The sequence below is a fragment of the Cornus florida genome, unplaced genomic scaffold (genome assembly GCF_030987335.1).
Source record: "Cornus florida cultivar Cherokee Brave unplaced genomic scaffold, ASM3098733v1 CherokeeBrave_3.0.0_Hap2_Chr02, whole genome shotgun sequence".
Taxonomy (NCBI): domain Eukaryota; kingdom Viridiplantae; phylum Streptophyta; class Magnoliopsida; order Cornales; family Cornaceae; genus Cornus; species Cornus florida.
The window spans coordinates 92,887,104-92,901,012 of record NW_026775572.1 but is presented as its reverse complement, the minus strand read 5'-3'; positions in this window follow the sequence as shown (position 1 = coordinate 92,901,012).

Genomic DNA, 13,909 nt, shown 5'->3' with positions numbered 1-13,909 from the left:
TTGTTAACTTTATCAAACTTAAAGGGGTGTTATCGTTCAAAAATGGTCTAGCTTGTATATAGCTGTCATTATAGCAAACCTCAGGGGGTGTCATTGTAATTAACCCTTTATTTTTTACCAAACGTATAATCATTTAAATCATCTTTCTATGGCACTTCTGCATATTATCATCACAATATATCAAAAGTAGTGTTCTGTAGTTGAGCATCTTCGTCAAATATATATTATGTGTAAATTTATGTTGTATTGTACAATTTGTATCTAAGAACTCTAGTATATACATATTGTACTAGACTTATCAAGTCTTCCGATCATCTACAATACATCTAGTGTGTATTTTAAATCTTTCAATCATTTATAATACAACACGTGTATACTGAATCTGATTCCAATAATTCATTGTATTGTCCGATACGCGACGTATCGATACGCTATCATTTTTTAAGTCCGATACGTGACCCATATCGGTCAGTTTACACTGATTTTGTCCAAGTCCGTTACGCTACGACCGTAACCGATATTATGATCATGACCAATATTACGATAAGGACCAATACTGCGAACCATTTCCAACTTAACTCGAGAAGTGATACAACTTTTAAAATTAGAGGTCGGAATTGGCAAAAGCCACCCCCCCCCCCCCCCCCCCCCCCCAACTTGCACTTAGAATTTGATCATATGTTTGGGAATCCTTCTGCAGGTGGGGGAGTCTTTCTCTAAATTTCAGCTGTAGGGAATAATATCATTTTACTAACTATTGATTTATTTATCTAAAATGAGAATTTGCCTATTTAATTTTCTCTTCTATATTCTAAAATGATTTTATATATATATTCAAAGAGTTTTACTACAATATTGTGTTTCAGTACATGTATTAATTTGTTTTGTAAAAAAATTAAACTACTGAAGAAAATCTAATTAGAAAAGGATTCAATAAAAAGACTACTATAAATATATAATATTAAATAATTAAACTAACAAAGAAAATTTAATTAGAAAATGAATTAATAAAAGGAATGTTTAATCCCAAGAAATTAAACTACCGAAGAAAATCTAATTAGAAAATGATTCAATAAAAAGAATATTTAATAATAATTATAAATAAACCCAATTATAAATAAACCCAATTTTATTGTATTTCTAAGTATTCATTAAATAGCAATTTTACAAACTATTGTGTTTCAGAACATATAATAATTTATTTTGTAAAAAAATTAAACTACTAAAGAAAGTCTAATTAGAAAATGATTCAATAAAAGGACTACTATAAATATATAATATTAAATAATTAAACTATCGAAGAAAATCTAATTAGAATATGATTCAATAAAAGGAATATTTAGTCCTAAGAAAATCTAATTAGACAAGGATTCAATAAAAGGAATATTTAGAAATAATTATAAATAAACCCAATTTTATTGTAATGTTTCTGTTTTTCGCCATTTTTCATTTTTTGAAATTTTCTGTTTTTGCAAGGGCATTTTTGTCTTTTTTCGTCTTGCGTGCTGGACACCGTAGGGTGTGCCGGGTGTGTCCGAGAGTTAGTTGGGGCATTCCATTGAGTTCAGGACTCTTGAAAATATAATGATTGCCATTTCAGCATTTTTCTGTTTTTCGGGCCAAAAAGTTCCCGTGTAGGACCCGTTACAGGAATTGTCGCGTAGGGGGGTTTTGTTTGGGTCCATTTGTATTCATTTATTTTAATTAGTGTGCTTTATGTGGATTTTATATAGTCTATATGCATATGTATGTGTGGTGGAAAAGAAAAGTCAAAAAGGAAGGAATTTTAGTGGTGGGACTCACCACTAATGCATTAGTGGCCAAAAGGCCACTTTGGCCTCACCTTTCTCTCTCCAATTCTCTTTCTCCGCGGCAGATCTTTCTTTTCCTCTCTTTATTTTCATTTTTCTTTTCCTTTTTATTCAAAGCTTCAAATCTTGATTAATCCTCAACCGTTGAGAGTTTTTGGATGCCGTTTGCGACAAAACGAAGAACTTGACGAGATCTATACTTTGATACAAGCAGTTCACCATTTGGCCAACCCTAGGAATTTTGAAATTTGGGCAATTTTTGGGGCTTTTGCTTTAAAACAATGTAGAGTTGTCTAACTTGCATAATCCTTGAATTTTGTAATTGAATTCATGTTCTTCACCAATTTTTACTTGCCAATTTGATGTCATTTTGGTAGTAGCATGCTAGGGTTTTATTATATTGATGATGTGTGACAATTTGGTTATTGTTATGTGTTAAATGATGATTATGTGATGAGCAATTTCAACTTATTGAATGGATTATGTGGTTAATTGTGAGCGAGCATGCTATTTGATACTAAATTTGACAATTTGGTGTTTTTAAAGTGTTAATTATGCTAGATGTTGTGAAATTGCCAATGTGAATGTTTCAATGCCATGTATGTTCATATATTGACAATGTTGTATAAATTCATGTGGAGGTAGAATTGTGATTGTGGATGAATAATAAGGACTATTGAAGTATGAGAATAATTTTGAGCATGACATTGATATTATAGCATTGGCATTGGGCATTGGGTGTGTTATGGGAAAGGTGTGGAAGGTGTATGTTGAATTTGAAGAAGTTTTGTTGAAAGTTTTCTTGAAACCCGACAGTTGGGGAGGTACCCCTTTGTCGGTGTTACTAACTGGTAATTAGGGACACGGGAAGTAACCGTGAGAAATTTAGCGACTTCGGGCCTCAAATGGTAGTTGGGAGTCACCGTTAGCCAAGGACGACTAGCAAATTCTCCCTAAGGACAATGGGGTACCAAAGTCCTGCTAGTTAGTATATTTTCGGTGTGTGTGGGTATATGAGTGAGAGTGTGTTATGCATTACATAAGCCATTTCATGTATCACATCACTTCAGATGGTTGATAGTACATTACTTGTTAATTATTGATGATGTGCAGCCCGATATGATTCCTATTCTTCTCCTTTATTCATTGACGTGTTTAAGCATGTGTTTCTCTACTTAATTTTAGGAGATGCCTTTTAGGCAATCTTTACTGGGCCTTGCACTCATTCCTTAACATTTTTCAAGTCTCGGAAAGGAGGTGGCGGATGACAATCTACCACAAGCATGAAGGGTTAGAAGAATGTTTTGCAATCTTTTGTGTATAGAGCTATTCTTTTGTAGAGCATCAAGACCAAAAATGTATTTAAGTTTGTTTAACATGGCTTTGTAATATAACTATGAGTTTCGACTATATTTTTTTATGTAAATTGGGATCATTTGTAAAACTGTGTTGATATTTCTTATTTGAATGAGGAAAACAATGTTGCATTGTATCTAATCGTTGATGTTCAAATCTATGGAATGTAGAAAGTCATTTTACAGTGCATTGGGACAAGTTCTAGATCAGTTTTCAAAGTTCCTATCATAGTTCTTCTTCATTTCCTCATTCTCAGCTGTCCAGTAGCAGGTTATGAACTCGAAGGGCCATTTCGCCCGACCGAAATGGGCACTTTGGTCGGCCGATCATTCCAGTAGCTCCAACTACTGTTTGGGTCACAACTGGCTGACCAAAATGGCCACTTCGGTCGACCGGTACATGAGCTATTTCGGCCAGCCGAAGCTCTACTTCGGTCAACCGGTTTAGCTGCTATTGTGGCACTTTGTTCCCTTCTTTGGTTTTGTTTAATTCCGACCCTTGGCTAGTTGTTTATGTCCTCTTGAACCATGTTTTGGGCACAATGTTGATGTGTTAACACTAGCTATGATGTGGGTTGACTTAGGTGACATCGAGTTCGGGTAAGGACCCGGTTAACGGTTTGGACCCACGGGTTAGGGTCGTTACATTTATTGTATTTCTAAGTCTTCCCTAAATAGAAATTTTACAATAATATATTTCTTCTTGGTTCTTTTGATTTTGCTTCTAGGGTTTTTTCTTTTAATTTTTAATGTCTCTTATTTTCAATTTCTTCTCTTTGTTTTGCTTCTATGGTTTTTCAATATATTAATTTATTTTTGAATTAGATTTCTTTTGATTTCCTTTTTCAATTTTAACTACTATAAATATAATATCAAAAAATTAAACTGCCGAAAGAAAATCTAATTATAAAAGCATTCAATAAAAAGAATATTTATTCTAAATAAAATCTAATTAGAAAAGGATTCAATAAAAGGAGTATTTAATCTGAAAAAATCTAATTAGAAAAGGATTAAATAAAAGGAATATTTAGTAATAATTATAAATAAACTCAATTTTATTGTATTTCTAAGTCTTCCCTAAATAGCAATGTTACAATAATATATTTCTTCTTCGTCCTTTTGATTTTGTTTATAGGGTTTTTTATTTTAATTTGTAATGTCTCTTATTTTTTATTTCTTCTTTCTTTTTTGCTTTTAGGTCTTTTCTTTTAATTTTTAATCTCTTATTTTCAATTCAATTTCTCTGTTTTGCTTCTAAAGTTGTCATTGTTTTGCTTCTAAGGTTTGCAGCAGAAGAAGAATCAAGAGAAAATTGTAAGTGCTTGTGAATTTTTTTCAATTCATTTTAGTCGGTTAACTTTTTTCTCATGTGAATTTTTTCAATTCATTTTATGTGTTTTGATTTTTTTTTTTCAATAATTGAAAATGATTCAATAAAAGGAATATTTAGTAATAATTATATATAAATTCAATTCTATTGTATTTCTAAGTCTAACCTAATTAAATAGCAATTTTATAATAATATATTTCTTCTTCGTCCTTTTGATTTTGTTTCTAGGGTTTTTTATTTTAATTTTTAAAGTCTCTTATTTTCAATTTCTTCTCTCTGTTTTGCTTCTAGGTCCTTTCTTTTAATTTTTAATGTCTTTTATTTTCAGTTCAATTTGTCTGTTTTGCTTCTAAAGTTCTCGTTGTTTTGCTTCTAAGGTTTGCAACATAAGAAGAATCAAGAAAAAGAAGACTGAAGAGAAAATTTTAGTCGGTTACCTTGTCTCTCTTGTGAATTTTTTCAATTTATTTTCTGTGTTTTGTTTTTTTTTTTTTTTTTTTTTCAATAATTGATTATAACCTTTTCTCTATTATTAATTTTTTCAGTTAACAAATTTAATTTTTTTCAATTAACAAATTTAATTTTTTCTTTTAATTTTAAATTTATCTTATTTTCAATTCATTTCTCTATGTTGCTTCTAAAGTTGTTGTTGTTTTGCTTCTAGAGTTTCAAGGGATAAAAGAACAAGTAAAAGTTGTTCCTGTTATTTTTTCTATTACATAAAAAGTGTGGATTTTTAATTTTTTTCAATTCTTTTTCTCTATTATGAGAATTTTTGTAATTGATTAGCAACTTGATAATAAAATTAAATTTTTTTAGTAATTTTTTTTTTTAAGTTTTAATTTCTCTTATTTCTTTTCAATTCAGTTTCTGGTACCTTCTATTTGTTATGATTTTTTTGAATAATGGATTAGCAACCTGAGAACAAATTAAAAAAATTCAGTAAATTGAATTTTTTATTTAATTTTTAATTGCTCTCGTCTCTTTTTAATTTGATTTCTCTAATTGATTAGAATCTTGATAAATTTCTGCAAGTACAATTAAGTTTTTCCACACATATAGAAGCTATCTTATTTGTGCTTAATTGTTGTCTTGTTTAGTTTTGGATTACAATTAATTTTTTACATGATCACAATTTACAATAATATATTCCTTCTTCGTCCTTTTGATTTTGCTTCCAGGGGTTTTTCTTTTAATTTTTAATGTTTCTTATATATTTTCAATTTAGTCTCTCTATTTTGATTCTAGGGTTTTTAAATATATTAATTTATTTTTGAATTAGATTTCTTTAGATTTCCTTTTCAATTTTAACAACTATAAATATGTAATATTTTAAAAAATAAACTAGAGAAGAAGATCTAATTAGAAAATAATTCAATAAAAGGAATATTTAGCCTGAAGAAAATCTATAATCTAATTAAAAGAGAATTCAATAAAAGGAATATTTAGTAATAATTATAAATAAACTCAATTTTATTGTCTTTCTCAGTCTAAATATAATTATTACTAAATATTCAATAAAAGGAACATTTAGTAACAATTATAAATAAACCCAATTTCATTGTATTTCTAAGTATTCCCTAAATAGCAATTTTACAATAATATATTTCTTCTTCGTCCTTTTGATTTTGTTTCTAGGGTTTTTTATTTTAATTTTTAATGTTTCTTGTTTTCAATTTCTTGTCTCTGTTTTGCTTCTAGGGTCTTTTCTTATAATTTTCAATGTCTCTTATTTTCTATTCATTTTCTCTGTTTTGCTTCAAAAAGTTGTTGTTTTGCTTCTAAGGTTTGCAGCAGAAAGAAGAATCAAGAGAAATTGTAAGTGCTTGTGAATTTTTTCAATTCATTTTAATTGGTTACCTTTTCTCTCGTGAATTTTTTCAATTAATTTTTTGTGTTTTGATTTTTTTTTTTTCAATAATTGATTAGTAACCTTTCTTCTATTATGAATTTTTTTAGTTAACAAATTTAAAAATTTTCAAATAACAAATTTAATTTTTTCTTTTAATTTCAAATTTCTCTTATTTTCAATTCATTTATTTGTTTTGCTTCTAGAGTTGTTATTGTTTTGCTTATAAGGTTTCAAGATAGAAAAGAATAGGTAAAAGTTGGTTTCCGTTACCTTTCTATTCCGTACAAAGTGTGGATTTTTAACTTTTTCAATTCTTTTTCTCTATTTTTAATTATTTTCAATTCTTTTTCTGTATTATGAGAATTTTTGTAATTAATTAGCAACTTGATAAGAAATTTTTTTTTTTTTGTAATTTGAATTTTTCTTTTAAGTTTTAATTTCTCTTATTTCTTTTCAATTTGGTTTCTGGTACCTTCTATTTGTTATGAATTTTTTGAATAATGGACTAACAACTTGAGAACAAATTAAAATTTTTCAGTAAATTGAATTTTTTGTTTAATTTTTAATTGCTATCATCTCTTTTTAATTTGATTTCTCTAATTGATTAGAACCTTGATAAATTTATGCAAGTACAATTAAGTTTTTCCACACATATAGAAGTTATATTATTTCTGCTTGATTATTGTTTTGTTCTATTTTGGATCACAATTAAGTTTTACATATGATCACAACTAAATTTTTTCCATATAGAAGGTATATTATTTTTCTTGATTATTGTTTAGTTTAGTTTTGGATCACAATTATTTTTTTTTATTATTTGTACTTGATTATTGTTTACAAATTTTTTTATTAAAATAAATAATAAAACCGCAATTCTAATTAATTATTTATAAAAATAATTTTTTGTTATAAAAGTTATAAATTAAATTTAAGTTTTGACCACGTGCATCACATGTATTTTTTACCACTCTCTCTCTCTCTATATATATATATGTGTGTGTGTGCGCGCGCGCGCCTTAAAGATACTAAATTTTTCATCACTCAACTGATTGGAATAATATAACTTGGATGGTTTACTTTCTTATGTTAGATCTTTAAGCTTATCAATGCCAATTTTTATAGATTAATTTGGCTTAAAAAAGAATGCTAAATTGATCTATATTTCTAAATATGACTTTTAAAATTCTGAGTAAGTAAATAAAGAAAAAGAGTGGAGTTTATTGGGGAAAGCAAATGGCATAGGGACGAGAACTTAAATGGGATGGAGACTTAGTGAGTGTGTGTGGTTGTCCAGTTTGGTTTGTAACTCTGAGAATAATTTTTTATTTTTAAAAAATTGAAAATAGAAGACTATATAAAAAAACTCTGATTGGTTCTGTTTTCTGAAAATTCAGTTATAAAAGGTTTGTTTTAATCGAACTTTCTCTTATAGTTTTTGTTGACCTTAAGGATTCCATCCAAGGACAATTTAGAGGTTTTGATGATAACAAACCATTAATGATATTTAAGGACTAATGTTTACATTGAGTATTATAAATTATTCACATTCAAAGGATGACCTCAATGAAGCACGAAAGATCATTCCAAGTATTCCATTACTCAAGATCACATCTATGGAAAGCAAAAGAGACAAAAGGAACATGAAGTTGCAAAGAAGCAAATGCAAAGTCCATCCAAAGATAGCTTGGATTACAATGAGCAAGAAAGCAACTCAAAGAAAGGAAGAAAGCAAGTCTACCTGAAAGCCTACACGATTATGAACAAAGCATGAAGAAATGGGTAGATAGGATAGTGAATGTTTATGATTCAATGTCAAAGTATTTATGAATCTATTTGAAGCTCATCTCTATAGGACCATGCATATCATATCATCATTCATATGCTCCTATATCTATTACCAATAGACTAAGCACTTCATTCATATACAATTGACATATGTAGTCTTTGCTAAATAGTGAGTTAGTTCAAGCTTGCATAAGCTTTGAAAGAACTCATCATTTGTGCTAGAAATGCTAAGACCATGCACATTAATCATATTGGTCAACAATTAAGGCATGAGAAGCCTTCATTACCATGAGTTGGTAACGGACATTAGGACCCCATAATGCTCTTCATGAAAAACTATGTTTTTGGCTAAGTGTGAAAAATGGATTTTTGAAATAATGATTATTTCAAAATAATTTTTCCCAGTAATAACTCTTTATATTTCAACTAGCCTAAACTGATTTTATCAGAATTTTTGACCAAGTCTACATAAGGATTCAATTTTACCAAAACTGTCGAAAATTCAAATTTGTACTAAAACTGAATTTTTATATTTTGATTTAGTTGGATTTCAATTTTCTAGTATTTTTTTTATTGAATCCAAATGGGGGGTACTTCCTTATTTACATTTACTTAAATATTTTCAATGAAAATAAGGTCTGTGCAAATGTCCTATGGAGTAACTGTTTAATCTGTTAACCTAGAACATTTTCTGAAGCATCAGTTCTATTTCGGTCTACCGAAATACAAGACCAACTCACTTCGGTCTACCGAAACAGAGATACTGAGGATGATGCATCAGTTCTATTTCGGTCTATCGAAATACAAGACCAACTCACTTCGGTCTACCGAAACAGAGATACTGAGAGGATGATATCCAACCTTAAAACCATTTCGGACGACCGAAACACAAAGTGTTTCATTTCGGTCGACCGAACCTGCATAGATTTAAATCTAAACGGCTATTTCCTTTCGGGCAGTGTGTACAACAGCTCTATTTTTAAATTTGCTGCTGAAACTCTATAAATAGAGTAAGGGGACTTTGGGATTAAGTGTTGTTACCATTGACAAACATCATAAAGCATCCAAAGAGCTTTTGTTCTTCATTCATATCATACTCCTTCATCCCACATCATTCATAGAGTCTTGAGCTTCAAATCTATTCATATATATACTCTAGAGTGAGCTGAAAATTGTGAGCTAATATTTGCATATCAATCTTTGAGAGATATTTTTGTATGCAACAAATCTAATATTCATTTGTAAGGGCTGGTGTGGCCTAAGAAAGAAGAAGCAAGCTAGCTTCAATTTGTAAGGGTTGGTGTGACCCAGAAGAAGCCTAAGAGAGGTTGTCTCTTAACAAGGTGAAGCAAGGTGTTGCTTCATGTAAATGTTTGCTCTCCACCCGTAAGGAGAAGCCATAGTGGATTGGGAAGTCTCAAAAGGGGTCTTGAGCCGAGGAGTAGGAGTTTCCGAACCTCGCTAAAATCAACGTATGAATGTTTGCAATCTCTCTTCCCTTGTCTCCTTTATATTTATGCTATTAATTGTTTATGTTTATATCTTGATTATAGTATAATTGTTAGAAGGGTTTAGTAGAATTTGCAAATCTGAAAATTAGCCATTGTTTGCCAAAGACTCTATTCACCCCCCTCTAGAGTCTATACTTGGGCAACAGTTTTCATAAAACAGTTTCTGTTAACTGAATTCTTGAAAATTATTTTTAGAATTACAAACCAAGCGAACCCTAAATAATTTTGGACGAAGAAACTTAAAGGGTTAAGTGCAAAAAACCCCATCTACTATTGATATAGTGCAAAAAGGTCCCTGTGTGGTATAAAACCCGGTCCCTTGATGATATAAAATGACAATAATACCCTCACTTCAGTTAAATAAATTAATAATTATAAATACACGCCATGTAAAATGACCCTTTTGTCCAATTTGTGTAAAATTGTGTTTGTTTGGGATAATAATAAAATAATCCTTAATTTGTAAAAAATTGGGATAAGCTAAACCAAAGAAACCTAAAACTAGATATAATAAAAACCAAAACCAAACATTCCCCTACTATATAAGACACACAATGTAGCACTATTTATCGGAAGAAAAAAAAAAAAAAAAAAAAAAATCCCAAAATCACTCATGCCACCTCCTCCCACTACCTCCCCACCATGGTCGCCGCCTCCTCCCACTGCCTCCCCACCATGGTCGCCGCCTCCTCCCACTTCCTCCCCACTGTGACAACCTGATTTTTCAAGTCAGTGCGTCTTGTGAAGACGTAGAGTTTGACCCAAAATGGATCCGAAATGCGGAAGCAAAAATATAATCAAGGTCTCTAGGGACGTACATCGCCCCTAAGATACCTAAGTGACCTTTTATGAGGCCACGGAACTTAATGAGAACGAATGCGGAAGAAAAAAGGGTAAAAATAGAATAAGTATGGCCATTAAGGGCAAAATGGTCTTTTCACACAGAAACAAAGTCTCTAGATATGTGCGTCATCCCAAAGATACAAGCGTGACTTCCCATGAAGCCACGGGAATCAAATAGACAAAGTGCGGAAGCGAAGTTTTTTAAAAAAAACAACCAAGTTTAGCCCTATGGGTAAACTTGTAATTTTACAAAAATATTCAAGTGTTACTGAGCACACCATTGGATAGACTACAAAAAATTAATAAAGTTAGACTCAAAAATTGCTTGATTTGGAATCCGGACGAAGGAGAAAAGGTAAAACAAAAATTGGACGTCGACGCGGCAAAGGCACCAAGGCAGCCCCCTCCCACATGCGTGTGCCCTGCGCTGCGCGCGCGTATAAACAATGTTCAGCAAAAAGCTGCAACTCCTGATTTTGACAGAAAATCCAGAACTGAGGGTGATTTCCAAGCCTTAAACGAATTATTTTGTAAAAACACAAAGAAGAAACCCCTGTTAAAATCAAGTTTTCTAGAAAGAAAATTTTAATTTGCGATGTGAAATTCCCAGAATGCCCTTAGATTAGAAAGGCGCATAAAACATAAAAATGCAATTTGCTTCAAGTGTGTATTTGATCAAAACTATTGTTGTGGCCTAAAATAATTATGCACGCAAACGTAATTAGTGAAATTAAGTGTGCGGGAATGGTCTATGGTCCCCAAACATGCCCCAAGCATAAAATGAACTATTAAACCTCAAGTTTGCCAAAAATGACTTTTAAAAGAAAAGTTTGAAACGAAAATTCAAAGATGCTTTCAAAAGACCGTTTGGCCCTTGGCCACACTTTATATATATATAAAAAGACCCTAAGGGTGTGCTTATGCACACTTTACACATCCCAAATAAAAGATAGTATGCTAAAGTGTCCAATTTTCTTCATTTTTCCTTAATTAAACATGGAATCAAAAGTACTAAAAAAGCAACTTGAAAGTAGTTGGCCCTTGGCCTTATTACAAACATGTCAAATACATCTCAAAAGGTGCACTTATGTGTACATTACATATCTAAAACAAAGTATACATGTTTTGACATATAAAACTAAAAGTAAGGCATTTCATGCTAACAAGTGCATGAATGAAGTACGACAAAATATTCCAAGCAACCAAAATGCTCTAGGGATGTAATGCATCCTAAAACAGCGTCTCCTTACCTGAAACAAATCGCATTCAGCGGGAGTGAGTAATTTACATTACTCGTAGGAAATGGATATGCGTAAAAACTAAGTTTTTTTACAAATTTTGCAAGTTAATAAAAATTGATCCATGTGGTTCATGCCACCAAGCGTCTATGTCAAAAATGAAACTAAAGGAGCATTCTAAGCCACCTTAAAGCATTTATAGCACGAACCACAATATTTATACAATTAAACAATATAAGAATATATTATACAACGCAACAAGGTATAGATTCTCAAAGTTATAAACTTGTAATCTAAAATGCGAAAATAATTAAAGTAGTTCATGCCACCTAGCATCTATGTTCCAAAGTGAACCAAGGGATCACCTCAACTACCTCAGCGGTTGATATGAAATACAAAATACACAAGTCTCTAAAACAATTTTAGAACTTTATACACTAAAATTACAAGTCACAATTAAGCATTGGCTGTCAACTTGGAATTAGATGCGAAATCAAATAGCGGAATATCTTAGACATCAAATCCCGGAATAGAACCAAGATGTAGCAGTTGATCGGGCTACTAACCTACGAAAATAACCCAAGTAATGTAAATTACCTACGTTTAATCTTCAATGTGCGATTCGTTACATGCTATAATGACATTATAATTCAATATTGAAAACATAATCTCATGAATATAATACAAGTCCAAATTTATGATTTAAACATGCAAACAACTTCAAATACATGGTTAAATCATTAATACAACAAAAATGGAAATTAATAAAGTAATTAATTTCTCTATATTTCATATCTTGTCCAAATAATCCCTAATTAATATATGTCAAAGATTATGTCATAGTCATTACATATATCAAATCAAAAGCCTAATTAGATCATTGGAACAACTAAATAGAATTTAATTAAAATAAAATAATTAAATCTCTAGATTTTAAAACAACTCCAAATATTCTCAATTTAATATATGTCAAAAAACATGTCTAAGGCCTAATTTAATATCATGTCAGAAGTTAATTCATCTGTAGGTACAACTATGTGAATTAGATTTCATACAAAGAAAATAATTAAATAAGGATTTCAAAACTCATCCAAATATTCTCAAATTAATATATGCCAAAAAACATGTCAAGTCTTAATTTAATATCATGTTAAAAACATAATCAAATAAGTAGAACTATTAAATATGATTTAATTAAAATAAAATAATCAAATCTCTAGATCCTAAAACAACTCAAAATGCTTCCAATTTAATACATGCTAAAGAACATATCATGGCCATTACATATATTAAGTCAAAACTTAATTTAAATCAAAGTAACATATAAATAAAAATTAATTAAATTAATTAATTAATTTATCTAGATTTCAAAATAACTCTAAATTACTTCAAGCTAATATAAGTTATAGATCAAGTCATGGCCTTTAACAATATCATGTTTTAACTTAATTTCATACAAAGTACTATCACCAAAATTTTTATAATTAAGCTAAAGTCATGCATACAAATTATTCTAAGCTACATAAACATTTAAAATTTATAGATTATAAACATAAATCATCCCCTACCTCACAAGAGGATTGTTCCTCTTGAATCCAAGGGAAGCAAAGGAATTCCTAGATTTCCTTCAAGGGTTTTGTAGAGGAAGGTGAGACAAAGCTTTTCTATTTCAAATGAGAGTGGAAGGAGATCAAAACCAAGATTTTAACCTAGGTTAAGGTTTCCTTCAATGGTAGCTAGGGTTTAAGTGAAGAAGAAAGAGATTAAATAAAATAAAACGAAATACATAAACTAGTTTTTAGTGTATTTCTCCACTCACTAGGTGTTCTTACACCACCTTTTTCACACACACACTAATGAAAGACTAATTTTGGAACCTACACTTGTCACTAATCTAAGTGTTCATTCTAGACTTAATCTCAAGCTTACATTTGTCAACCATTCAAGGCAACAAGTACACCTATCCTAAGTCAAAAAGTGGGTGAATCCTCACCCTCCACATGTCATCATCCAAGGCCCCCAAGGGTGAACCAATGAGATGCCTACAAGTGGATAAATGAAAGTGTGACACTATTCATACTTTTCGAAAATTGTAAAAAGGTCCTTCAATTCTTTCAAAATATCTTTCAAATTAAATTGCAAAATGGTCCATAAGACAAAATTTAAATACAAAATTTAATTACA